The sequence below is a fragment of the Aythya ferina genome (assembly GCF_964211825.1).
Source record: "Aythya ferina genome assembly, chromosome: 2".
NCBI classification, from domain to species: domain Eukaryota; kingdom Metazoa; phylum Chordata; class Aves; order Anseriformes; family Anatidae; genus Aythya; species Aythya ferina.
Window position 1 is genome coordinate 47,623,188 of NC_140297.1, and position 24,549 is coordinate 47,647,736.

Consider the following 24,549-nt stretch of genomic DNA (forward strand, 5'->3'; position numbering starts at 1 on the left):
GCTTGTGTTGAATTGGATTGCTCCTGTGCAAAACTCAGTTATAAACTGATGTTATATTTCTGAAGGAATTAAGATGCAGACAGCAACAAAAATAAGATGTCTTGGCCTTATGTGCACCCATTTTATTTGAAATTAGAATAGCTAGTTGGGATGCAACTACAAAGATCATCAAGTCCAACTGCCTTACCACTTCAGGGCTAAGCAAAAGAGCAAATGTTACTGAGGGCGTTGTCCAGGATGCTTCTAGAACACTGACAGGCATGGGGCATCAACCACCTTGCTAGGATGCCTGTTGCAATGAAGGAATCTTTCCAGATATCTAATGTAAACCTCCCCTGCCTCAGCTTTGTGCTATTCCCATGCACTAATTACAATGGCACCTCTAACCAGCTCTTTTGACCAGATGGCTCTTTTGTGTTTAATGTACTCCAGAATACGGTTTGCCCTCTTAGCTGTTAGGGCATTCTGAAATCACCAGCATAGCTTCTAGTAAACTCTCTCTGAACTGTATTGGGAATCCTTAAGGTATCCAGAGAAAAACAAAAGCAGTATCAAAATGTGTTCATCTTTCACAGAAGGTATGATTATTTGGTTGAAAACATGCTTGTGCTTCTCCAAGGAATGACTAGAGGAAAGCCTTCCCCAACACTAAAAACAACAAAAAAATCAGTAAAATAAAATCGTATGTTCCTCTCATAAATCTGTCAGAGAAAATGTATGGCCTCAAAATAGCATAGTAGTGTATCAAGCTTAAGTAAGTATCAAGCTTAATTTTCATTGAATGTGGATTTCTATGTTTGATGCTTTCAGGATAAGATTCAGGTTGAAGTTAGGTTACTAAAATACATCTGATGGCAATTAGATGTTCTTGTCAGGTGGTTTTTGATCTGGGTGCAATATAGTCTTGCATGGTATTTTTACATTGCTACAAGGAGTTGACAAAGTGTATGTGGTCAACTTTCATGGGACTTGCTCTGAGGTGTGCCTAATTAAAAAACAACTGAAAATCTGTAAATATCAAACACTTAACCAAGTTCGTTATAAGTGAGGCTCTTTTGCAGTTTTAGAATCATAGATCATTTTAGAAGAACTGCTGAATTCAAGGTTTGCATGCTACCGTACGCTGCTCGTTCAGCATAGTTGGTGTTTGCTATCAAAATTCAAAGTGTTCAAGGAGAAAATGTCTCAGGGAAACTGAGGTGTATTTTCTGCTTTAAAAATCAAAACCAATCAAAATGCACCCTTCTGCAGCAAGGTAGTATAATGAAATTGTGAACTTTAGTTCCTTTACTGTTTTGTTACAGATTTTTTTTCACTGAGAGGCCCAAAAAATGTGAAATTACACTATTAGAAATGCTGCAAATCAGACACTTCTACCTCTTTATGGTCATCTTATCCTAAACAAATAAAGTTCCCAACATTTCAAAATGAATCAAACTGATGAGCCCAGCAGAGAGAGTTAATGCAGGCTAGGTGCAGGGTGTCATTTTAATCACTATGGTAAAGATCCTGAAAGTTTTTTGGTTTTTGTTTTTTTTTAAAAAAAAAAAAAAAAAAAAAGCCTCATCTTTTGTTTTAAAGCTAGTATTTTTACTTTAATTTTTCAGACTTCTTTGGAAGAGTCAATAAACTTACCTCCCTCAAAAATCTTATGTATGGTCTTAGAATACTTACTGCAAAGAAAATTCCATAAGCAGCAAAACATGTAGAACCTAAGATAAATGCCAACTAATAGCTAAGAAAAGTGAAGGCTTTGAAAATCCATAAAGACCAAGCCAAGTTGCGGACAACTTTTTCTTAACTAAAAAAAAATATTTTATTATTATTATTATTTTCTATGCTGTGGGATGCATTATGTGGCCAGATAAAATGTTGACAGGTGGTAATTGTGGATCATTGCTTGCTAATGTATGTTGCATTTTGTTTAAAGGAGTTGTGGCTGTCAATCCAGTCCTGCCAGGTCCAAACCACCAAAAAAGAAGTAAGCTGGAACTGATGCTTTACTGGGGAGCACGCTCGTCTGGGAAGGTTCTGGAGCGTGAAGGGGAGTAGGCAGAAAAGGGCAAACATAGTCAGGGCCTGCAAAATGGGGGAGCTGGAGGCAGGCAGAGGTGATAGGAAGAAAAAAAAAAAAAAAAAGGACTTGTATGGAGTTTGTTATAAGTTCATGCAGTGGTTTTACCTTGCTAGGCAGCTGAACACCACAAGTGCTCTATCGCTCCCTCTCCTCAGAAAAGGAAGAGAAGAAAAAAACACCTCACAGGTTGAGATAAGGATAATTTAATTAAAGGAAAAATAATTATTAATGGAAAAAATATTAAGGGGAAATTAAATAATTTAAAGGGGAAGAGGAAAGGGGGGGGGTAAAGAGCAACGGCTGTGTTAAAGCACAGAGAGAGAGGAAAGTTACTTCCCACCAACTAGCTATGCTTGACCACATCCTTGAAGCAGGGCCTCAATACACTTAGCCCCATTGTGTAGGAGGACAGGTGTTTTCATAACAAGAGCCCACCCCTCCCCTCTCCTTCCTTTTTCCACTTTTATTGCTGAGTGTGGCACCGCATGGTATGGAATATCCCTTTGGTTGGTTTAGGTCAGCTGCCATGGTGATGTTCCTTCCTCACCTCTTGCCCACCCCCAACCTGCTGGGTCTGGAGGGAGTCCTGATGCAGTGCCAGCAGGGCTCTGAAGTAGACACAGCACTGGTGTGATACCACTGCTGTTCTAGCTACACGTGCAGAGCACGGCTCTGTATGGGCTGCTGCAGGGAAAGTTAACTCCATCCCAGCCAGACCCAGCACAGCTCAGAAAGCTTCAAAAAATATGCTGGATGAGGGCAGAGATTTCAAACCTTTTCATTTTTATTCTAGCTTGCCCAGCAGACCTCAGCTTCTTTAGTTGAAGTATTAACGTATTTCAGGATACTGTTAGCTTTTAATGCCTTTGGTGGTTTGTGGCTTTTTAAGATGTGTAGACAGTTCCCCCTCAAAGGACTAGCTTAGTCAAAAAACAGTAAAAAAAAAAAAAAAAATTGTCAATTCTTCCAGAAATTTGTTCAGTTTAGGATAGTGAAAGATTTGAAGGCACAGATATGGTGAAAGCTTGTTATTCTGTGTTTCTATTCACATTACTTGGGCACTAGCTACAGAGCTTGAACAGCTATTTTGAAAACTAAAGTGATGAAATCAGAAAGGGATGTCATGGATTTAAATTTCTTTAGGAGAAATCCCTAAGATATTTGCCTAAAGAAGGCAAATACCATAAATCTCTCAAAATGCTGTCATGTTACATGGACAATCTACGTTACTGAAAAAGTGCAAGAGTCGAAGGCAATGGAAATGTAACTTAAAAACCAAACAAGTGTTGTGAATCTCATAATAAACGATGTTATTTCAGGAAAGAGAAGAGCTTGGATGTCTACCAGTCCTCTTACGTATAAAAAGCATGAAAAGAAAATGGTGCAGGCATAACAGACTCTTTGAGTTGTTCTAAGCATGTTACTTTCTTGATCTCAGTCCAGAATTTCATTCTTGAATTGCTAAATTGCTAGCTGCAAGAACTACGTAATACGGTTATCTAAAACCTAGCTTTTTATCACATTAGATGCTCATCAGGAACATCTGCTTGATGTATGACTTCATGAAGGAGATGTTTGAGTGTGTTACCACACATCAGCTAGGAATAGAAGGCAGCCACCGTAACATGGCTGCCCACAGCAGGCTATATAACACCATGATACATGTAACATTGTATGCCTGCTCAGGGTTGTAGTTTTACTCAGCCAGGCAGCTGAGTTCCTCTACAACTGCTCTCGCCCCCTACCCCTTCCTCAAAGGAAAAAATAATGAAAATGGTGCAAGGGTTGAGATAAGACAGGGAGATCACTTAATAATCATCACCATGGGCAAAACAGACTCAGCACAGGGAGATTTATTGGTAATAGGCAATAAATTACATTAGTTAGAGCAGTGAGAAACTAAAAACTCCTTCCCCCACATCCACCCTCTCCTTCTTCCTCCTCCAAGCAGCTCGGAGGAACAGGGAATGGGGGCTGCCATTAGTCCCTGAAGCTTTGTCTCCGCCGTTCCCTCACGGTCACTCTACCCCTGCTCCCCGTGGGGTCCCTCCCACGGGATGCCATCCTTCCCAAACTGAGCCTGCGGGGGCTGCTTACAGGCAGCAGCTCTCCAAGCACTGCTCCCACACGGCTCCGTCCCACGGGGTCCATCCATCCTCCAGGAGCAAACTGCTCCAGCACGGGTCCCCCATGGGTGGGCGGCAGCTCCCCCCAGCCCCCTGCTCCTGCGTGGGCTCCTCTCCACGGGCTGCAGCTCCGGCCCGGGGCCTGCTCCTGCGGGGGCTCTCCATGGGCCGCAGCCTCCTCCAGGCCACATCCACCTGCTCCACCGGGGGCTCCTCCACCCATGGGGGGGCTGCAGCGTGGAGATCTGCTCCATGTGGGACCCATGGGCTGCAGGGGGACAGCCTGCTCCACCAGGGGCCTCTCCACAGGCTGCAGGGGAACTGCTGCTGTGTGCTTGGAGCACCTCCTGCCCTCCTGCTGCTCTGACCTTGGGGGCTGCAGGGCTGGTGTTCACTCCTCACTCTCCTAGCTGCTGCTGGGAGAACATAGCAGTTTGTTTCCCTTTCTTAAATCTGCTCTTACAGAGACATAAACAATGCTGCTCATTGGCTTGGTTCTGGCCAGCAGTCGGTCCCTTTAGAGCCAGCTGAAATTGGCCCTTATCTGTTATCTGACATGGACAGCTTATGGACTCTACTCACAGAGGCCACCCCTACAGCCCCCCACTACCAAAACCTTGCCATGTAAACCCCCATTTACGTGGGGTTTACCATGGCTTTAAATGGACCATAATGGATACCAGATGCAAGGTCACTGCTAGATGTAGCTTTTGTGACTAACCTGTCCAAACACCAGCCAAGGAGTGGTGCAAGAGCTCTTGTTATATATCAGTAAGTACTTGTTTTAACAATTTATGTCTCAGGGAATCATCTCCCTTGTGTTTGTTGCCAGTTAAGACCTTCTCTTGGAAAATAAAATAAAAAAATCTCCCTTCTGAAAGCAGAGGAACCTTACACTTAGGTTAACATATAGGTTTTATTCTTACAGTTATGATTCAGTATTTTAATTTAAACAAATGCAATAGTCTAAATAAATATGAGCTTCCTTTCCCACCCACAAAGGCAAAGATGAGATCTTGACCATCATTCTGCTCCACTCTAAGCACCTTTTGTAAAGGCTCCTGTCACACAAGTCTTACGAAAAGCAAGCTGCTATGGCATTGATTGTTGATGCTGTTGGTCTTAATTGTTGCTAGAGCAATTAAAAAGTTAACATTGAGGCAGGGAGTGAAAGTATGATGTTGGCCAACACAGGCCACTTGCACTGTATTCCTGTTCATATGCAAGCAGTGAAGACTGGTCACTGGGTTAAACCAGAATGAAAAGGCTTGGAAGAAGAAGAAAACAGGGTGGAGTCTTCTTTCACACACAGTACATTACATATTGCTGTACATAGGCCTCATTGGGAGCCAGTGCCTGTTATAAGTTGCACCCTTAATTAATTTTCAGAGAGCATTGCATTAATAATAGAAAGGAATTTATTGAGTAAGCAACAGCAAGCAAAACAGCACTGGGCGGCCGGGGAGTCTCGGCTCCGCCAGCGGCGCGCACCTCACCCCCGCCAGGCTCCCTTTTTATATCTTGGTAATTCCGGGATTACGCAGCACATCCTGGTATATTCTGCGACTGCGCGCACTGTTGCTAGGGGGTCGTCTCTGTCCCTCTGGTGGTCGTGAAGATGAAGGCCGTAGTCTTCCTCGGCGTTGTGGTTCAACTTCTTTTTTTATTTGGTCATGTTGGCCCAGCGTGAGACAGGAAGGCAGGATGTTGATACACTAGTTGAGCAACTTATCAGGAGATGGTTCCACGAGCTTTGCAGCAGGGTCTTTGAAGAAAAGAGGCAACTGAGATGCAGAAGGAGAGAAGGGGAGGGGGTTCTCTTTTTTGTTACATTAAGCAAAAGAATTTTCATAGTAGCCAAGTATGATACAGCTCCTTACTTCAGCAGGGAGCTTTTGCAACTCCCGCTCCTCAAACGGAACTCCTTGTTTTTATAATACAAAAGGCAATGAACAAGCATTTATTGTGTATTACAAGTGGTATAAAAGGGCCCTGTTTTTTACCCAGAAGGAAGCTCCCAGAAGGGCTGGGGATGGAAGGGACCTCTGGAGGTCATCTGCTCCAACCCCCTGCTGAAGCAGGGCCACCTAGAGCTGTACGGCCGCTGGGCACTGCTGACAAGAGCCTGGCTCCGTCTTCTTTGCATCCTCCCTTTGGGGATGTCTAGACACTGCTACGATCCCGCCAAGCCTTCTCTCCTCCAGGATGAATGCACGGTGACGCACAATGCAATTGCTCGCTGCCCACTGAGTGATGATGCCCAGACAGACCCCGCGCGGTGGCAGCCACACTCTGACCAACCTGCTCAGTCCCAGTCTTCAGCACGACCCCGTAGGGTATGGGACATGGCTCTGGCCAGTTTGGGCCAGCTGTCCTGGCTGCGTCCCCTCCCAGCTCCTGGTGCACCCGCAGCCTCCTGGCTGGCAGGGCGGTGTGGGCAGCTGGAACGGCTTTGGCGCTGCGACAACTAAAAGGTCGGTGTGTTGTCAGCATCACTCTCTTCTGAAATCCAGAACCCAGCTCCGTAGCAGCTACTGGGAAGACAACAAACTCTGTCCCAGCTGAAACCAGGACAGCCTCGTGCACCTCCCAGTGTTCTTCTACCATCTCCTCAAAAGCATCCCGGAGTGCACATTTTACAGAATCCCGCTTCTGACAACAACAAAGTTCATGCCGTGACCTTCCAAAGGGTTGAGCCCTTCAGGGATGCCCGCCTGCCTGCGGGTGTGGAGAGACGGCAAGTGGGAGTTGGTAGGGTGCTGCGATACACGGAGGCTTTCTTTGCTGAAAAGTTCTCGTTATTACACATGGCCACAAACCACCACTGGGCAATATTCTGTGATTCAAGGCAAGTGTGGAGAGAGGTGTCAGGCTAATTAAGAAAAGCCATCTTGGAAGAGACCAAACCCAGGAGTGGGCCCGAGGGTGGGCACCAAGGAGTCAAGAACAAAGCGTCACTGCAAAGACGTGAGGCTCCCATCAGAGTTCAGAGTCAGCCGGGAATCCCCAGCACAGGTTCACTGGATTTAGGATGTCATGTAGGCAAGAACAATTTGTGCAGCACAAGAAGTTCTGAGGGGGAGAGGCGCTCCATTTAGGGTCGACAAGGAGTCCTTTTTCTATTAAGAGAGACAGAAGAGAGCAGAGGACACCACCTCCTTAGAGCAGCCAAAAGCTGCTGCTAATTTCTGTGTTTCACCTGAGACGAGCGATAGACACCGATGCTTCCTAGTCTCTGGGAATGGCACCCTTCCCAGAGCCGTTCCTCCTTCTCAGACAGCCCATTGCTCTTGTAGTTCCCTGCTTTTGCCCTTGGTGGTGGCACCTGGAGACAGCCTCTGGTTCTTAGGCTGCACTTGCAGGAGGCCAGCAGCGCCTTCCAGGGATGCTGCAGGTTGCCAGGCCCGGTTCCGCAGCTGGCAGGCATTCTCTGCTGCCAGGCTTTTAGGAGACTTTTGCTGCCAGCCTTTTTTCCACTCGGGCTACGTCACCATGTGTCTGCTCCCGTTCCCAACACCTTCCCACTCCCATGTTGACTTCCCATCCCCCAAATGACTTCTCACCCCCAAGTCTCACTCGCGGACCCGCCACCCACAGCCATTCCCCATCAGGAGCAGACATCCCCAAACCAATTTGTATTGCGGGCAGCAGGAGAGGGCTGTGTTCAGCCCCCCCCTAACCCCCCCAGTAAAACCAATGCAGGAAGAAGTGCAGGCAGAGGCTTTGCAGGGTGGAAGAGTGGTAATTTATTCTTCCTGGGGGAATCGTGGCTGCCACCCCCAGCCCGTCCCCAGGTGAGGCCCGGCCGCCTGCTCAGGCGGGGGGCCCGGCCTGCCGGCCCGCATGGTCCCCGTGTCCCGGCTCCTCCTGCCGCACCCTGTGCAGCCAGGATGTGTCCCCGACGTCGGCGTCCTGCGGGGAGCGTGGCAGTCTGCGCCCGACCTGCCCCGCGTGCCAGGAGAAGCTTCTTTCAAGTCTGCGCTCCGTGGAGGGGCTGCGCGCCCTGCGCCGGGGCGAGACGCTGCGGGAGCGGTAGTTGGAGGGGCTCCTCTGCCCCTGCCCCCGCTGCTGCTGCTGCCGCCGCCCCAGCCGCGCGTTCCGCTGGAATCTTCCACGGGGTCTTCGGGCCAGGCGCACAACTGCTACGATGGGCCCGCGGCACATCGGGCAGGTGTTTCTTGCCTCCGCCCAGACGTGGATGCACTCCAGGCAAAAGGAGTGCCTGCAGGGGTCCACACGAGCTGCGCTGGACAGCGGGCCCAGGCAGATGGGGCACATCTCGTCCCCGGGGGCCTCCTCGGGCTGCTCCTGCCGCCGGCTCATGGTTCCTGCAGCTTCCGCGACGTGGAACCGGTCGTCCTGTGGGGGAGGCTGCCCTGGTGCTGGGCGCTCAGCAGCTGCCCGGGGTCTTCAGCACCTCGATGTCTCCTGGGTCGCCGGCAGGACCTCAACGCCTCGCGTGCCACCAGGAGGACTACTGCAGAGAGAAGCAGGAAGAAAATGTTGTATCAGCAAGCAGACATTCGCTTTCTAGGTTCTGCCAAGTTGTCTAGAGTGCTGTAGCTGTCAGCAGCCTGTGCATGGATTGCAAACACAGACTAGGCTTAGGCCAGATGAGGCACGGGGATGTCTATAGGTGTGAGAGCATTACCGAAGGCCCTTGATGGCTCGCGAGCAACAACAATGGCTTCGCGTATGCCTATAGCACTAGCTCCGCCCGTCTCTCTCTCTTTCCAGCCGTGGAGACTCGAGCTCTCGCCTACCACCAGCCGGACTGGCCGCAGGCGCCCCGCGCAGGGCATTTATAGGCAGCCCCCTTCTGTGAGGCCAGAGGTGACATCAGCAGGGTCTGGGGTGCCCCTGAGGGCAGCACTGACAGAGGTCTCCTTAGAGTTGTGAGACTTGAGATGGCTGCTCCACGCTGACAGGAGCCCAGCGGAGAGCGGTATCAGGCTAATTAAGAAAAGCCATCTTGGAAGAGGTAGAATCCAGGACTGGGCCAAGGAGTAGGCACTGAGGTATCAAGAATAAAGTGTCACTTGAAATACCTGAGACTCCCATCAAGTCAGTGCTGCCATCAGGGGTACCCTGAAACCTTTGTGATGTCACCTCTGGCCTCACAGAAGGGGGCTGCCTATAAATGCCCTGCACGGGGCGCCTGAGGCCAGTCCGGCTGGTGGTAGGCGAGAGCTCGAGTCTCCACGGCTGGAAGGAGAGAGAGAGGCGGAGCTAGTGCTATAGGCATACGCGAAGCCATTGTTGTTGCACGCAAGCCATCAAGGGCCTTCGGTAATGCTCTCACACCTATAGACATCCCCGTGCCTCATCTGGCCTAAGCCTAGTCTGTGTTTGCAATCCATGCACAGGCTGCTGACAGCTACAGCACTCTAGACAACTTGGCAGAACCTAGAAAGCGAATGTCTGCTTGCTGATACAACATTTTCTTCCTGCTTCTCTCTGCAGTAGTCCTCCTGGTGGCACGCGAGGCGTTGAGGTCCTGCCGGCGACCCAGGAGACATCGAGGTGCTGAAGACCCCGGGCAGCTGCTGAGCGCCCAGCACCAGGGCAGCCTCCCCCACAGGACGACCGGTTCCACGTCGCGGAAGCTGCCGGAACCATGAGCTGGCGGCAGGAGCAGCCCGAGGAGGCCCCCGGGGACGAGATGTGCCCCATCTGCCTGGGCCCGCTGTCCAGCGCAGCTCGTGTGGACCCCTGCAGGCACTCCTTTTGCCTGGAGTGCATCCACGTCTGGGCGGAGGCAAGAAACACCTGCCCGATGTGCCGCGGGCCCATCGTAGCAGTTGTGCGCCTGGCCCGAAGACCCCGTGGAAGATTCCAGCGGAACGCGCGGCTGGGGCGGCGGCAGCAGCAGCAGCGGGGGCAGGGGCAGAGGAGCCCCTCCAACTACCGCTCCCGCAGCGTCTCGCCCCGGCGCAGGGCGCGCAGCCCCTCCACGGAGCGCAGACTTGAAAGAAGCTTCTCCTGGCACGCGGGGCAGGTCGGGCGCAGACTGCCACGCTCCCCGCAGGACGCCGACGTCGGGGACACATCCTGGCTGCACAGGGTGCGGCAGGAGGAGCCGGGACACGGGGACCACGCGGGCCGGCAGGCCGGGCCCCCCGCCTGAGCAGGCGGCCGGGCCTCACCTGGGGACGGGCTGGGGGTGGCAGCCACGATTCCCCCAGGAAGAATAAATTACCACTCTTCCACCCTGCAAAGCCTCTGCCTGCACTTCTTCCCGCATCGCTCAGCAAGAGGGGGGTTGGGGGGGGGGAAGGGGGCTGGACACAGCCCTCCCCTGCTGTCCCCGCCATGAATTGGTTTGGGGATGTCTGCTCCTGATGGGGAATGGCTGTGGGTGGCGGGTCCGCGAGTGAGACTTGGGGGTGAGAAGTCATTTGGGGGATGGGAAGTCAACATGGGAATGGGAAGGTGTCGGGGACAGGAGCAGCCCAAAAGTTTAAATTGCTCGGTTGTTGTGTCGGCCTCACGTGATAAGAAGATTCAGCTCTATGCACAAAATCCAGGCTGAGGAAGGAACATGGTGCCCAAAGTAGAACTTACTTAAGTTAGCTGAGTTTTTCAAAGACTGAAAGTGCTGTAGCAGTTAAACAATGACTGAGCATGCGCAAAACAGAAAGGAGAGAAGTATGAGATGAAGAAGACGATGAGCCTTCATCAGAAAGCCCCAAAGGGCAACCACCAGAGGTTACCTGACCTGCAAGAGCAGGAGGGACGACATGATAATTAGTTCTGAGAAACCATTAGCATAAATCCTGCCTTTTCTTGTGAACTGCATAAATATAGATATCCCCGTACCATAAATAAGTACTCCTTGTCTTGCTTAGCTGTACGTGTTGGGTGGAATTATCCCCCACATACCCAGTGTTGTTCATAAAGAATACCTACTTCCTAATTCTCCAGAAGGAGTCTTGGAAAGTGACACCGCTTTTTGCGTTCCACCATTGATGAGGACACATCAAGAAACTGAGGAACAACTTTCCACCTGGGAAGGTGGAAATTGGCCAGGGACAGTGGGAATAGGCATGAGAAACCTAGGATTGTTTAGAGAAAATCAGGAGCACCGCAACCTCTTGGCTGTCTCAGGTGGAAGATAGAATTGAGCAGTACCTCACTTGTTACGTGGTGGCATCCTACGCCATCTTCTGTGTCAGTGGTGTTATAAGTTGCCCCCTTAATTAATTTTCAGAGAGCATTGCATTAATAATAGAAAGGAATTTATTGAGTAAGCAACAGCAAGCAAAACAGCACTGGGCGGCCGGGGAGTCTCGGCTCCGCCAGCGGCGCGCACCTCACCCCCGCCAGGCTCCCTTTTTATATCTTGGTAATTCCGGGATTACGCAGCACATCCTGGTATATTCTGCGACTGCGCGCACTGTTGCTAGGGGGTCGTCTCTGTCCCTCTGGTGGTCGTGAAGATGAAGGCCGTAGTCTTCCTCGGCGTTGTGGTTCAACTTCTTTTTTTATTTGGTCATGTTGGCCCAGCGTGAGACAGGAAGGCAGGATGTTGATACACTAGTTGAGCAACTTATCAGGAGATGGTTCCACGAGCTTTGCAGCAGGGTCTTTGAAGAAAAGAGGCAACTGAGATGCAGAAGGAGAGAAGGGGAGGGGGTTCTCTTTTTTGTTACATTAAGCAAAAGAATTTTCATAGTAGCCAAGTATGATACAGCTCCTTACTTCAGCAGGGAGCTTTTGCAACTCCCGCTCCTCAAACGGAACTCCTTGTTTTTATAATACAAAAGGCAATGAACAAGCATTTATTGTGTATTACAAGTGGTATAAAAGGGCCCTGTTTTTTACCCAGAAGGAAGCTCCCAGAAGGGCTGGGGATGGAAGGGACCTCTGGAGGTCATCTGCTCCAACCCCCTGCTGAAGCAGGGCCACCTAGAGCTGTACGGCCGCTGGGCACTGCTGACAAGAGCCTGGCTCCGTCTGCTTTGCATCCTCCCTTTGGGGATGTCTAGACACTGCTACGATCCCGCCAAGCCTTCTCTCCTCCAGGATGAATGCACGGTGACGCACAATGCAATTGCTCGCTGCCCACTGAGTGATGATGCCCAGACAGATCCCGCGCGGTGGCAGCCACACTCTGACCAACCTGCTCAGTCCCAGTCTTCAGCACGACCCCGTAGGGTATGGGACATGGCTCTGGCCAGTTTGGGCCAGCTGTCCTGGCTGCGTCCCCTCCCAGCTCCTGGTGCACCCGCAGCCTCCTGGCTGGCAGGGCGGTGTGGGCAGCTGGAACGGCTTTGGCGCTGCGACAACTAAAAGGTCGGTGTGTTGTCAGCATCACTCTCTTCTGAAATCCAGAACCCAGCTCCGTAGCAGCTACTGGGAAGACAACAAACTCTGTCCCAGCTGAAACCAGGACAGCCTCGTGCACCTCCCAGTGTTCTTCTACCATCTCCTCAAAAGCATCCCGGAGTGCACATTTTACAGAATCCCGCTTCTGACAACAACAAAGTTCATGCCGTGACCTTCCAAAGGGTTGAGCCCTTCAGGGATGCCCGCCTGCCTGCGGGTGTGGAGAGACGGCAAGTGGGAGTTGGTAGGGTGCTGCGATACACGGAGGCTTTCTTTGCTGAAAAGTTCTCGTTATTACACATGGCCACAAACCACCACTGGGCAATATTCTGTGATTCAAGGCAAGCGTGGAGAGAGGTGTCAGGCTAATTAAGAAAAGCCATCTTGGAAGAGACCAAACCCAGGAGTGGGCCCGAGGGTGGGCACCAAGGAGTCAAGAACAAAGCGTCACTGCAAAGACGTGAGGCTCCCATCAGAGTTCAGAGTCAGCCGGGAATCCCCAGCACAGGTTCACTGGATTTAGGATGTCATGTAGGCACGAACAATTTGTGCAGCACAAGAAGTTCTGAGGGGGAGAGGCGCTCCATTTAGGGTCGACAAGGAGTCCTTTTTCTATTAAGAGAGACAGAAGAGAGCAGAGGACACCACCTCCTTAGAGCAGCCAAAAGCTGCTGCTAATTTCTGTGTTTCACCTGAGACGAGCGATAGACACCGATGCTTCCTAGTCTCTGGGAATGGCACCCTTCCCAGAGCCGTTCCTCCTTCTCAGACAGCCCATTGCTCTTGTAGTTCCCTGCTTTTGCCCTTGGTGGTGGCACCTGGAGACAGCCTCTGGTTCTTAGGCTGCACTTGCAGGAGGCCAGCAGCGCCTTCCAGGGATGCTGCAGGTTGCCAGGCCCGGTTCCGCAGCTGGCAGGCATTCTCTGCTGCCAGGCTTTTAGGAGACTTTTGCTGCCAGCCTTTTTTCCACTCGGGCTACGTCACCATGTGTCTGCTCCCGTTCCCAACACCTTCCCACTCCCATGTTGACTTCCCATCCCCCAAATGACTTCTCACCCCCAAGTCTCACTCGCGGACCCGCCACCCACAGCCATTCCCCATCAGGAGCAGACATCCCCAAACCAATTTGTATTGCGGGCAGCAGGAGAGGGCTGTGTTCAGCCCCCCCCTAACCCCCCCAGTAAAACCAATGCAGGAAGAAGTGCAGGCAGAGGCTTTGCAGGGTGGAAGAGTGGTAATTTATTCTTCCTGGGGGAATCGTGGCTGCCACCCCCAGCCCGTCCCCAGGTGAGGCCCGGCCGCCTGCTCAGGCGGGGGGCCCGGCCTGCCGGCCCGCGTGGTCCCCGTGTCCCGGCTCCTCCTGCCGCACCCTGTGCAGCCAGGATGTGTCCCCGACGTCGGCGTCCTGCGGGGAGCGTGGCAGTCTGCGCCCGACCTGCCCCGCGTGCCAGGAGAAGCTTCTTTCAAGTCTGCGCTCCGTGGAGGGGCTGCGCGCCCTGCGCCGGGGCGAGACGCTGCGGGAGCGGTAGTTGGAGGGGCTCCTCTGCCCCTGCCCCCGCTGCTGCTGCTGCCGCCGCCCCAGCCGCGCGTTCCGCTGGAATCTTCCACGGGGTCTTCGGGCCAGGCGCACAACTGCTACGATGGGCCCGCGGCACATCGGGCAGGTGTTTCTTGCCTCCGCCCAGACGTGGATGCACTCCAGGCAAAAGGAGTGCCTGCAGGGGTCCACACGAGCTGCGCTGGACAGCGGGCCCAGGCAGATGGGGCACATCTCGTCCCCGGGGGCCTCCTCGGGCTGCTCCTGCCGCCGGCTCATGGTTCCTGCAGCTTCCGCGACGTGGAACCGGTCGTCCTGTGGGGGAGGCTGCCCTGGTGCTGGGCGCTCAGCAGCTGCCCGGGGTCTTCAGCACCTCGATGTCTCCTGGGTCGCCGGCAGGACCTCAACGCCTCGCGTGCCACCAGGAGGACTACTGCAGAGAGAAGCAGGAAGAAAATGTTGTATCAGCAAGCAGACATTCGCTTTCTAGGTTCTGCCAAGTTGTCTAGAGTGCTGTAGCTGTCAGCAGCCTGTGCATGGATTGCAAACACAGACTAGGCTTAGGCCAGATGAGGCACGGGGATGTCTATAGGTGTGAGAGCATTACCGAAGGCCCTTGATGGCTCGCGAGCAACAACAATGGCTTCGCGTATGCCTATAGCACTAGCTCCGCCCGTCTCTCTCTCTTTCCAGCCGTGGAGACTCGAGCTCTCGCCTACCACCAGCCGGACTGGCCGCAGGCGCCCCGCGCAGGGCATTTATAGGCAGCCCCCTTCTGTGAGGCCAGAGGTGACATCAGCAGGGTCTGGGGTGCCCCTGAGGGCAGCACTGACAGAGGTCTCCTTAGAGTTGTGAGACTTGAGATGGCTGCTCCACGCTGACAGGAGCCCAGCGGAGAGCGGTATCAGGCTAATTAAGAAAAGCCATCTTGGAAGAGGTAGAATCCAGGACTGGGCCAAGGAGTAGGCACTGAGGTATCAAGAATAAAGTGTCACTTGAAATACCTGAGACTCCCATCAAGTCAGTGCTGCCATCAGGGGTACCCTGAAACCTTTGTGATGTCACCTCTGGCCTCACAGAAGGGGGCTGCCTATAAATGCCCTGCACGGGGCGCCTGAGGCCAGTCCGGCTGGTGGTAGGCGAGAGCTCGAGTCTCCACGGCTGGAAGGAGAGAGAGAGGCGGAGCTAGTGCTATAGGCATACGCGAAGCCATTGTTGTTGCACGCAAGCCATCAAGGGCCTTCGGTAATGCTCTCACACCTATAGACATCCCCGTGCCTCATCTGGCCTAAGCCTAGTCTGTGTTTGCAATCCATGCACAGGCTGCTGACAGCTACAGCACTCTAGACAACTTGGCAGAACCTAGAAAGCGAATGTCTGCTTGCTGATACAACATTTTCTTCCTGCTTCTCTCTGCAGTAGTCCTCCTGGTGGCACGCGAGGCGTTGAGGTCCTGCCGGCGACCCAGGAGACATCGAGGTGCTGAAGACCCCGGGCAGCTGCTGAGCGCCCAGCACCAGGGCAGCCTCCCCCACAGGACGACCGGTTCCACGTCGCGGAAGCTGCCGGAACCATGAGCTGGCGGCAGGAGCAGCCCGAGGAGGCCCCCGGGGACGAGATGTGCCCCATCTGCCTGGGCCCGCTGTCCAGCGCAGCTCGTGTGGACCCCTGCAGGCACTCCTTTTGCCTGGAGTGCATCCACGTCTGGGCGGAGGCAAGAAACACCTGCCCGATGTGCCGCGGGCCCATCGTAGCAGTTGTGCGCCTGGCCCGAAGACCCCGTGGAAGATTCCAGCGGAACGCGCGGCTGGGGCGGCGGCAGCAGCAGCAGCGGGGGCAGGGGCAGAGGAGCCCCTCCAACTACCGCTCCCGCAGCGTCTCGCCCCGGCGCAGGGCGCGCAGCCCCTCCACGGAGCGCAGACTTGAAAGAAGCTTCTCCTGGCACGCGGGGCAGGTCGGGCGCAGACTGCCACGCTCCCCGCAGGACGCCGACGTCGGGGACACATCCTGGCTGCACAGGGTGCGGCAGGAGGAGCCGGGACACGGCGACCACGCGGGCCGGCAGGCCGGGCCCCCCGCCTGAGCAGGCGGCCGGGCCTCACCTGGGGACGGGCTGGGGGTGGCAGCCACGATTCCCCCAGGAAGAATAAATTACCACTCTTCCACCCTGCAAAGCCTCTGCCTGCACTTCTTCCCGCATCGCTCAGCAAGAGGGGGGTTGGGGGGGGGGAAGGGGGCTGGACACAGCCCTCCCCTGCTGTCCCCGCCATGAATTGGTTTGGGGATGTCTGCTCCTGATGGGGAATGGCTGTGGGTGGCGGGTCCGCGAGTGAGACTTGGGGGTGAGAAGTCATTTGGGGGATGGGAAGTCAACATGGGAATGGGAAGGTGTCGGGGACAGGAGCAGCCCAAAAGTTTAAATTGCTCGGTTGTTGTGTCGGCCTCACGTGATAAGAAGATTCAGCTCTATGCACAAAATCCAGGCTGAGGAAGGAACATGGTGCCCAAAGTAGAACTTACTTAAGTTAGCTGAGTTTTTCAAAGACTGAAAGTGCTGTAGCAGTTAAACAATGACTGAGCATGCGCAAAACAGAAAGGAGAGAAGTATGAGATGAAGAAGACGATGAGCCTTCATCAGAAAGCCCCAAAGGGCAACCACCAGAGGTTACCTGACCTGCAAGAGCAGGAGGGACGACATGATAATTAGTTCTGAGAAACCATTAGCATAAATCCTGCCTTTTCTTGTGAACTGCATAAATATAGATATCCCCGTACCATAAATAAGTACTCCTTGTCTTGCTTAGCTGTACGTGTTGGGTGGAATTATCCCCCACATACCCAGTGTTGTTCATAAAGAATACCTACTTCCTAATTCTCCAGAAGGAGTCTTGGAAAGTGACACCGCTTTTTGCGTTCCACCATTGATGAGGACACATCAAGAAACTGAGGAACAACTTTCCACCTGGGAAGGTGGAAATTGGCCAGGGACAGTGGGAATAGGCATGAGAAACCTAGGATTGTTTAGAGAAAATCAGGAGCACCGCAACCTCTTGGCTGTCTCAGGTGGAAGATAGAATTGAGCAGTACCTCACTTGTTACGTGGTGGCATCCTACGCCATCTTCTGTGTCAGTGGTGTTATAAGTTGCCCCCTTAATTAATTTTCAGAGAGCATTGCATTAATAATAGAAAGGAATTTATTGAGTAAGCAACAGCAAGCAAAACAGCACTGGGCGGCCGGGGAGTCTCGGCTCCGCCAGCGGCGCGCACCTCACCCCCGCCAGGCTCCCTTTTTATATCTTGGTAATTCCGGGATTACGCAGCACATCCTGGTATATTCTGCGACTGCGCGCACTGTTGCTAGGGGGTCGTCTCTGTCCCTCTGGTGGTCGTGAAGATGAAGGCCGTAGTCTTCCTCGGCGTTGTGGTTCAACTTCTTTTTTTATTTGGTCATGTTGGCCCAGCGTGAGACAGGAAGGCAGGATGTTGATACACTAGTTGAGCAACTTATCAGGAGATGGTTCCACGAGCTTTGCAGCAGGGTCTTTGAAGAAAAGAGGCAACTGAGATGCAGAAGGAGAGAAGGGGAGGGGGTTCTCTTTTTTGTTACATTAAGCAAAAGAATTTTCATAGTAGCCAAGTATGATACAGCTCCTTACTTCAGCAGGGAGCTTTTGCAACTCCCGCTCCTCAAACGGAACTCCTTGTTTTTATAATACAAAAGGCAATGAACAAGCATTTATTGTGTATTACAAGTGGTATAAAAGGGCCCTGTTTTTTACCCAGAAGGAAGCTCCCAGAAGGGCTGGGGATGGAAGGGACCTCTGGAGGTCATCTGCTCCAACCCCCTGCTGAAGCAGGGCCACCTAGAGCTGTACGGCCGCTGGGCACTGCTGACAAGAGCCTGGCTCCGTCTTCTTTGCATCCTCCCTTTGGGGATGTCTAGACACTGCTACGATCCCGCCAAGCCTTCTCTCCTCCAGGATGAATGCACGGTGACGCACAATGCAATTGCTCGCTGCCCACTGAGTGATGATGCCCAGACAGATCCCGCGCGGTGGCAGCCACACTCTGACCAACCTGCTCAGTCCCAGTCTTCAGCACGACCCCGTAGGGTATGGGACATGGCTCTGGCCAGTTTGGGCCAGCTGTCCTGGCTGCGTCCCCTCCCAGCTCCTGGTGCACCCGCAGCCTCCTGGCTGGCAGGGCGGTGTGGGCAGCTGGAACGGCTTTGGCGCTGCGACAACTAAAAGGTCGGTGTGTTGTCAGCATCACTCTCTTCTGAAATCCAGAACCCAGCTCCGTAGCAGCTACTGGGAAGACAACAAACTCTGTCCCAGCTGAAACCAGGACAGCCTCGTGCACCTCCCAGTGTTCTTCTACCATCTCCTCAAAAGCATCCCGGAGTGCACATTTTACAGAATCCCGCTTCTGACAACAACAAAGTTCATGCCGTGACCTTCCAAAGGGTTGAGCCCTTCAGGGATGCCCGCCTGCCTGCGGGTGTGGAGAGACGGCAAGTGGGAGTTGGTAGGGTGCTGCGATACACGGAGGCTTTCTTTGCTGAAAAGTTCTCGTTATTACACATGGCCACAAACCACCACTGGGCAATATTCTGTGATTCAAGGCAAGCGTGGAGAGAGGTGTCAGGCTAATTAAGAAAAGCCATCTTGGAAGAGACCAAACCCAGGAGTGGGCCCGAGGGTGGGCACCAAGGAGTCAAGAACAAAGCGTCACTGCAAAGACGTGAGGCTCCCATCAGAGTTCAGAGTCAGCCGGGAATCCCCAGCACAGGTTCACTGGATTTAGGATGTCATGTAGGCACGAACAATTTGTGCAGCACAAGAAGTTCTGAGGGGGAGAGGCGCTCCATTTAGGGTCGACAAGGAGTCCTTTTTCTATTAAGAGAGACAGAAGAGAGCAGAGGACACCACCTCCTTAGAGCAGCCAAAAGCTGCTGCTAATTTCTGTGTTTCACCTGAGACGAGCGATAGACACCGATGCTTCCTAGTCTCTGGGAATGGCACCCTTCCCAGAGCCGTTCCTCCTTCTCAGACAGCCCATTGCTCTTGTAGTTCCCTGCTTTTGCCCTTGGTGGTGGCACCTGGAGACAGCCTCTGGTTCTTAGGCTGCACTTGCAGGAGGCCAGCAGCGCCTTCCAGGGATGCTGCAGGTTGCCAGGCCCGGTTCCGCAGCTGGCAGGCATTCTCTGCTGCCAGGCTTTTAGGAGACTTTTGCTGCCAGCCTTTTTTCCACTCGGGCTACGTCACCATGTGTCTGCTCCCGTTCCCAACACCTTCCCACTCCCATGTTGACTTCCCATCCCCCAAATGACTTCTCACCCCCAAGTCTCACTCGCGGACCCGCCACCCACAGCCATTCCCCATCAGGAGCAGACATCCCCAAACCAATTTGTATTGCGGGCAGCAGGAGAGGGCTGTGTTCAGCCCCCCCCTAACCCCCCCAGTAAAACCAATGCAGGAAGAAGTGCAGGCAGAGGCTTTGCAGGGTGGAAGAGTGGTAATTTATTCTTCCTGGGGGAATCGTGGCTGCCACCCCCAGCCCGTCCCCAGGTGAGGCCCGGCCGCCTGCTCAGGCGGGGGGCCCGGCCTGCCGGCCCGCGTGGTCCCCGTGTCCCGGCTCCTCCTGCCGCACCCTGTGCAGCCAGGATGTGTCCCCGACGTCGGCGTCCTGCGGGGAGCGTGGCAGTCTGCGCCCGACCTGCCCCGCGTGCCAGGAGAAGCTTCTTTCAAGTCTGCGCTCCGTGGAGGGGCTGCGCGCCCTGCGCCGGGGCGAGACGCTGCGGGAGCGGTAGTTGGAGGGGCTCCTCTGCCCCTGCCCCCGCTGCTGCTGCTGCCGCCGCCCCAGCCGCGCGTTCCGCTGGAATCTTCCACGGGGTCTTCGGGCCAGGCGCACAACTGCTACGATGGGCCCGCGGCACATCGGGCAGGTGTTTCTTGCCTCCGCCCAGACGTGGATGCACTCCAGGCAAAAGGAGTGCCTGCAGGGGTCCACACGAGCTGCGCTGGACAGCGGGCCCAGGCAGATGGGGCACATCTCGTCCCCGGGGGCCTCCTCGGGCTGCTCCTGCCGCCGGCTCATGGTTCCTGCAGCTTCCGCGACGTGGAACCGGTCGTCCTGTGGGGGAGGCTGCCCTGGTGCTGGGCGCTCAGCAGCTGCCCGGGGTCTTCAGCACCTCGATGTCTCCTGGGTCGCCGGCAGGACCTCAACGCCTCGCGTGCCACCAGGAGGACTACTGCAGAGAGAAGCAGGAAGAAAATGTTGTATCAGCAAGCAGACATTCGCTTTCTAGGTTCTGCCAAGTTGTCTAGAGTGCTGTAGCTGTCAGCAGCCTGTGCATGGATTGCAAACACAGACTAGGCTTAGGCCAGATGAGGCACGGGGATGTCTATAGGTGTGAGAGCATTACCGAAGGCCCTTGATGGCTCGCGAGCAACAACAATGGCTTCGCGTATGCCTATAGCACTAGCTCCGCCCGTCTCTCTCTCTTTCCAGCCGTGGAGACTCGAGCTCTCGCCTACCACCAGCCGGACTGGCCGCAGGCGCCCCGCGCAGGGCATTTATAGGCAGCCCCCTTCTGTGAGGCCAGAGGTGACATCAGCAGGGTCTGGGGTGCCCCTGAGGGCAGCACTGACAGAGGTCTCCTTAGAGTTGTGAGACTTGAGATGGCTGCTCCACGCTGACAGGAGCCCAGCGGAGAGCGGTATCAGGCTAATTAAGAAAAGCCATCTTGGAAGAGGTAGAATCCAGGACTGGGCCAAGGAGTAGGCACTGAGGTATCAAGAATAAAGTGTCACTTGAAATACCTGAGACTCCCATCAAGTCAGTGCTGCCATCAGGGGTACCCTGAAACCTTTGTGATGTCACCTCTGGCCTCACAGAAGGGGGCTGCCTATAAATGCCCTGCACGGGGCGCCTGAGGCCAGTCCGGCTGGTGGTAGGCGAGAGCTCGAGTCTCCACGGCTGGAAGGAGAGAGAGAGGCGGAGCTAGTGCTATAGGCATACGCGAAGCCATTGTTGTTGCACGCAAGCCATCAAGGGCCTTCGGTAATGCTCTCACACCTATAGACATCCCCGTGCCTCATCTGGCCTAAGCCTAGTCTGTGTTTGCAATCCATGCACAGGCTGCTGACAGCTACAGCACTCTAGACAACTTGGCAGAACCTAGAAAGCGAATGTCTGCTTGCTGATACAACATTTTCTTCCTGCTTCTCTCTGCAGTAGTCCTCCTGGTGGCACGCGAGGCGTTGAGGTCCTGCCGGCGACCCAGGAGACATCGAGGTGCTGAAGACCCCGGGCAGCTGCTGAGCGCCCAGCACCAGGGCAGCCTCCCCCACAGGACGACCGGTTCCACGTCGCGGAAGCTGCCGGAACCATGAGCTGGCGGCAGGAGCAGCCCGAGGAGGCCCCCGGGGACGAGATGTGCCCCATCTGCCTGGGCCCGCTGTCCAGCGCAGCTCGTGTGGACCCCTGCAGGCACTCCTTTTGCCTGGAGTGCATCCACGTCTGGGCGGAGGCAAGAAACACCTGCCCGATGTGCCGCGGGCCCATCGTAGCAGTTGTGCGCCTGGCCCGAAGACCCCGTGGAAGATTCCAGCGGAACGCGCGGCTGGGGCGGCGGCAGCAGCAGCAGCGGGGGCAGGGGCAGAGGAGCCCCTCCATCTACCGCTCCCGCAGCGTCTCGCCCCGGCGCAGGGCGCGCAGCCCCTCCACGGAGCGCAGACTTGAAAGAAGCTTCTCCTGGCACGCGGGGCAGGTCGGGCGCAGACTGCCACGCTCCCCGCAGGACGCCGACGTCGGGGACACATCCTGGCTGCACAGGGTGCGGCAGGAGGAGCCGGGACACGGCGACCACGCGGGCCGGCAGGCCGGGCCCCCCGCCTGAGCAGGCGGCCGGGCCTCACCTGGGGACGGGCTGGGGGTGGCAGCCACGATTCCCCCAGGAAGAATAAATTACCACTCTTCCACCCTGCAAAGCCTCTGCCTGCACTTCTTCCCGCATCGCTCAGCAAGAGGGGGGTTGGGGGGGGGGAAGGGGGCTGGACACAGCCCTCCCCTGCTGTCCCCGCCATGAATTGGTTTGGGGATGTCTGCTCCTGATGGGGAATGGCTGTGGGTGGCGGGTCCGCGAGTGAGACTTGGGGGTGAGAAGTCATTTGGGGGATGGGAAGTCAACATGGGAATGGGAAGGTGTCGGGGACAGGAGCAGCCCAAAAGTTTAAATTGCTCGGTTGTTGTGTCGGCCTCACGTGATAAGAAGATTCAGCTCTATGCACAAAATCCAGGCTGAGGAAGGAACATGGTGCCCAAAGTAGAACTTACTTAAGTTAGCTGAGTTTTTCAAAGACTGAAAGTGCTGTAGCAGTTAAACAATGACTGAGCATGCGCAAAACAGAAAGGAGAGAAGTATGAGATGAAGAAGACGATGAGCCTTCATCAGAAAGCCCCAAAGGGCAACCACCAGAGGTTACCTGACCTGCAAGAGCAGGAGGGACGACATGATAATTAGTTCTGAGAAACCATTAGCATAAATCCTGCCTTTTCTTGTGAACTGCATAAATATAGATATCCCCGTACCATAAATAAGTACTCCTTGTCTTGCTTAGCTGTACGTGTTGGGTGGAATTATCCCCCACATACCCAGTGTTGTTCATAAAGAATACCTACTTCCTAATTCTCCAGAAGGAGTCTTGGAAAGTGACACCGCTTTTTGCGTTCCACCATTGATGAGGACACATCAAGAAACTGAGGAACAACTTTCCACCTGGGAAGGTGGAAATTGGCCAGGGACAGTGGGAATAGGCATGAGAAACCTAGGATTGTTTAGAGAAAATCAGGAGCACCGCAACCTCTTGGCTGTCTCAGGTGGAAGATAGAATTGAGCAGTACCTCACTTGTTACGTGGTGGCATCCTACGCCATCTTCTGTGTCAGTGGTGTTATAAGTTGCCCCCTTAATTAATTTTCAGAGAGCATTGCATTAATAATAGAAAGGAATTTATTGAGTAAGCAACAGCAAGCAAAACAGCACTGGGCGGCCGGGGAGTCTCGGCTCCGCCAGCGGCGCGCACCTCACCCCCGCCAGGCTCCCTTTTTATATCTTGGTAATTCCGGGATTACGCAGCACATCCTGGTATATTCTGCGACTGCGCGCACTGTTGCTAGGGGGTCGTCTCTGTCCCTCTGGTGGTCGTGAAGATGAAGGCCGTAGTCTTCCTCGGCGTTGTGGTTCAACTTCTTTTTTTATTTGGTCATGTTGGCCCAGCGTGAGACAGGAAGGCAGGATGTTGATACACTAGTTGAGCAACTTATCAGGAGATGGTTCCACGAGCTTTGCAGCAGGGTCTTTGAAGAAAAGAGGCAACTGAGATGCAGAAGGAGAGAAGGGGAGGGGGTTCTCTTTTTTGTTACATTAAGCAAAAGAATTTTCATAGTAGCCAAGTATGATACAGCTCCTTACTTCAGCAGGGAGCTTTTGCAACTCCCGCTCCTCAAACGGAACTCCTTGTTTTTATAATACAAAAGGCAATGAACAAGCATTTATTGTGTATTACAAGTGGTATAAAAGGGCCCTGTTTTTTACCCAGAAGGAAGCTCCCAGAAGGGCTGGGGATGGAAGGGACCTCTGGAGGTCATCTGCTCCAACCCCCTGCTGAAGCAGGGCCACCTAGAGCTGTACGGCCGCTGGGCACTGCTGACAAGAGCCTGGCTCCGTCTTCTTTGCATCCTCCCTTTGGGGATGTCTAGACACTGCTACGATCCCGCCAAGCCTTCTCTCCTCCAGGATGAATGCACGGTGACGCACAATGCAATTGCTCGCTGCCCACTGAGTGATGATGCCCAGACAGATCCCGCGCGGTGGCAGCCACACTCTGACCAACCTGCTCAGTCCCAGTCTTCAGCACGACCCCGTAGGGTATGGGACATGGCTCTGGCCAGTTTGGGCCAGCTGTCCTGGCTGCGTCCCCTCCCAGCTCCTGGTGCACCCGCAGCCTCCTGGCTGGCAGGGCGGTGTGGGCAGCTGGAACGGCTTTGGCGCTGCGACAACTAAAAGGTCGGTGTGTTGTCAGCATCACTCTCTTCTGAAATCCAGAACCCAGCTCCGTAGCAGCTACTGGGAAGACAACAAACTCTGTCCCAGCTGAAACCAGGACAGCCTCGTGCACCTCCCAGTGTTCTTCTACCATCTCCTCAAAAGCATCCCGGAGTGCACATTTTACAGAATCCCGCTTCTGACAACAACAAAGTTCATGCCGTGACCTTCCAAAGGGTTGAGCCCTTCAGGGATGCCCGCCTGCCTGCGGGTGTGGAGAGACGGCAAGTGGGAGTTGGTAGGGTGCTGCGATACACGGAGGCTTTCTTTGCTGAAAAGTTCTCGTTATTACACATGGCCACAAACCACCACTGGGCAATATTCTGTGATTCAAGGCAAGCGTGGAGAGAGGTGTCAGGCTAATTAAGAA

General features: G+C 53.9%; 1 protein-coding gene across 1 annotated transcript in view; it reads left to right on the plus strand.

Annotated features, from left to right (window-relative positions):
* Positions 1-24,549, plus strand: part of COL15A1 (collagen type XV alpha 1 chain) — a 302,706-nt gene that overhangs the window by 152,809 nt on the left and 125,348 nt on the right. The window lies entirely within an intron of this gene.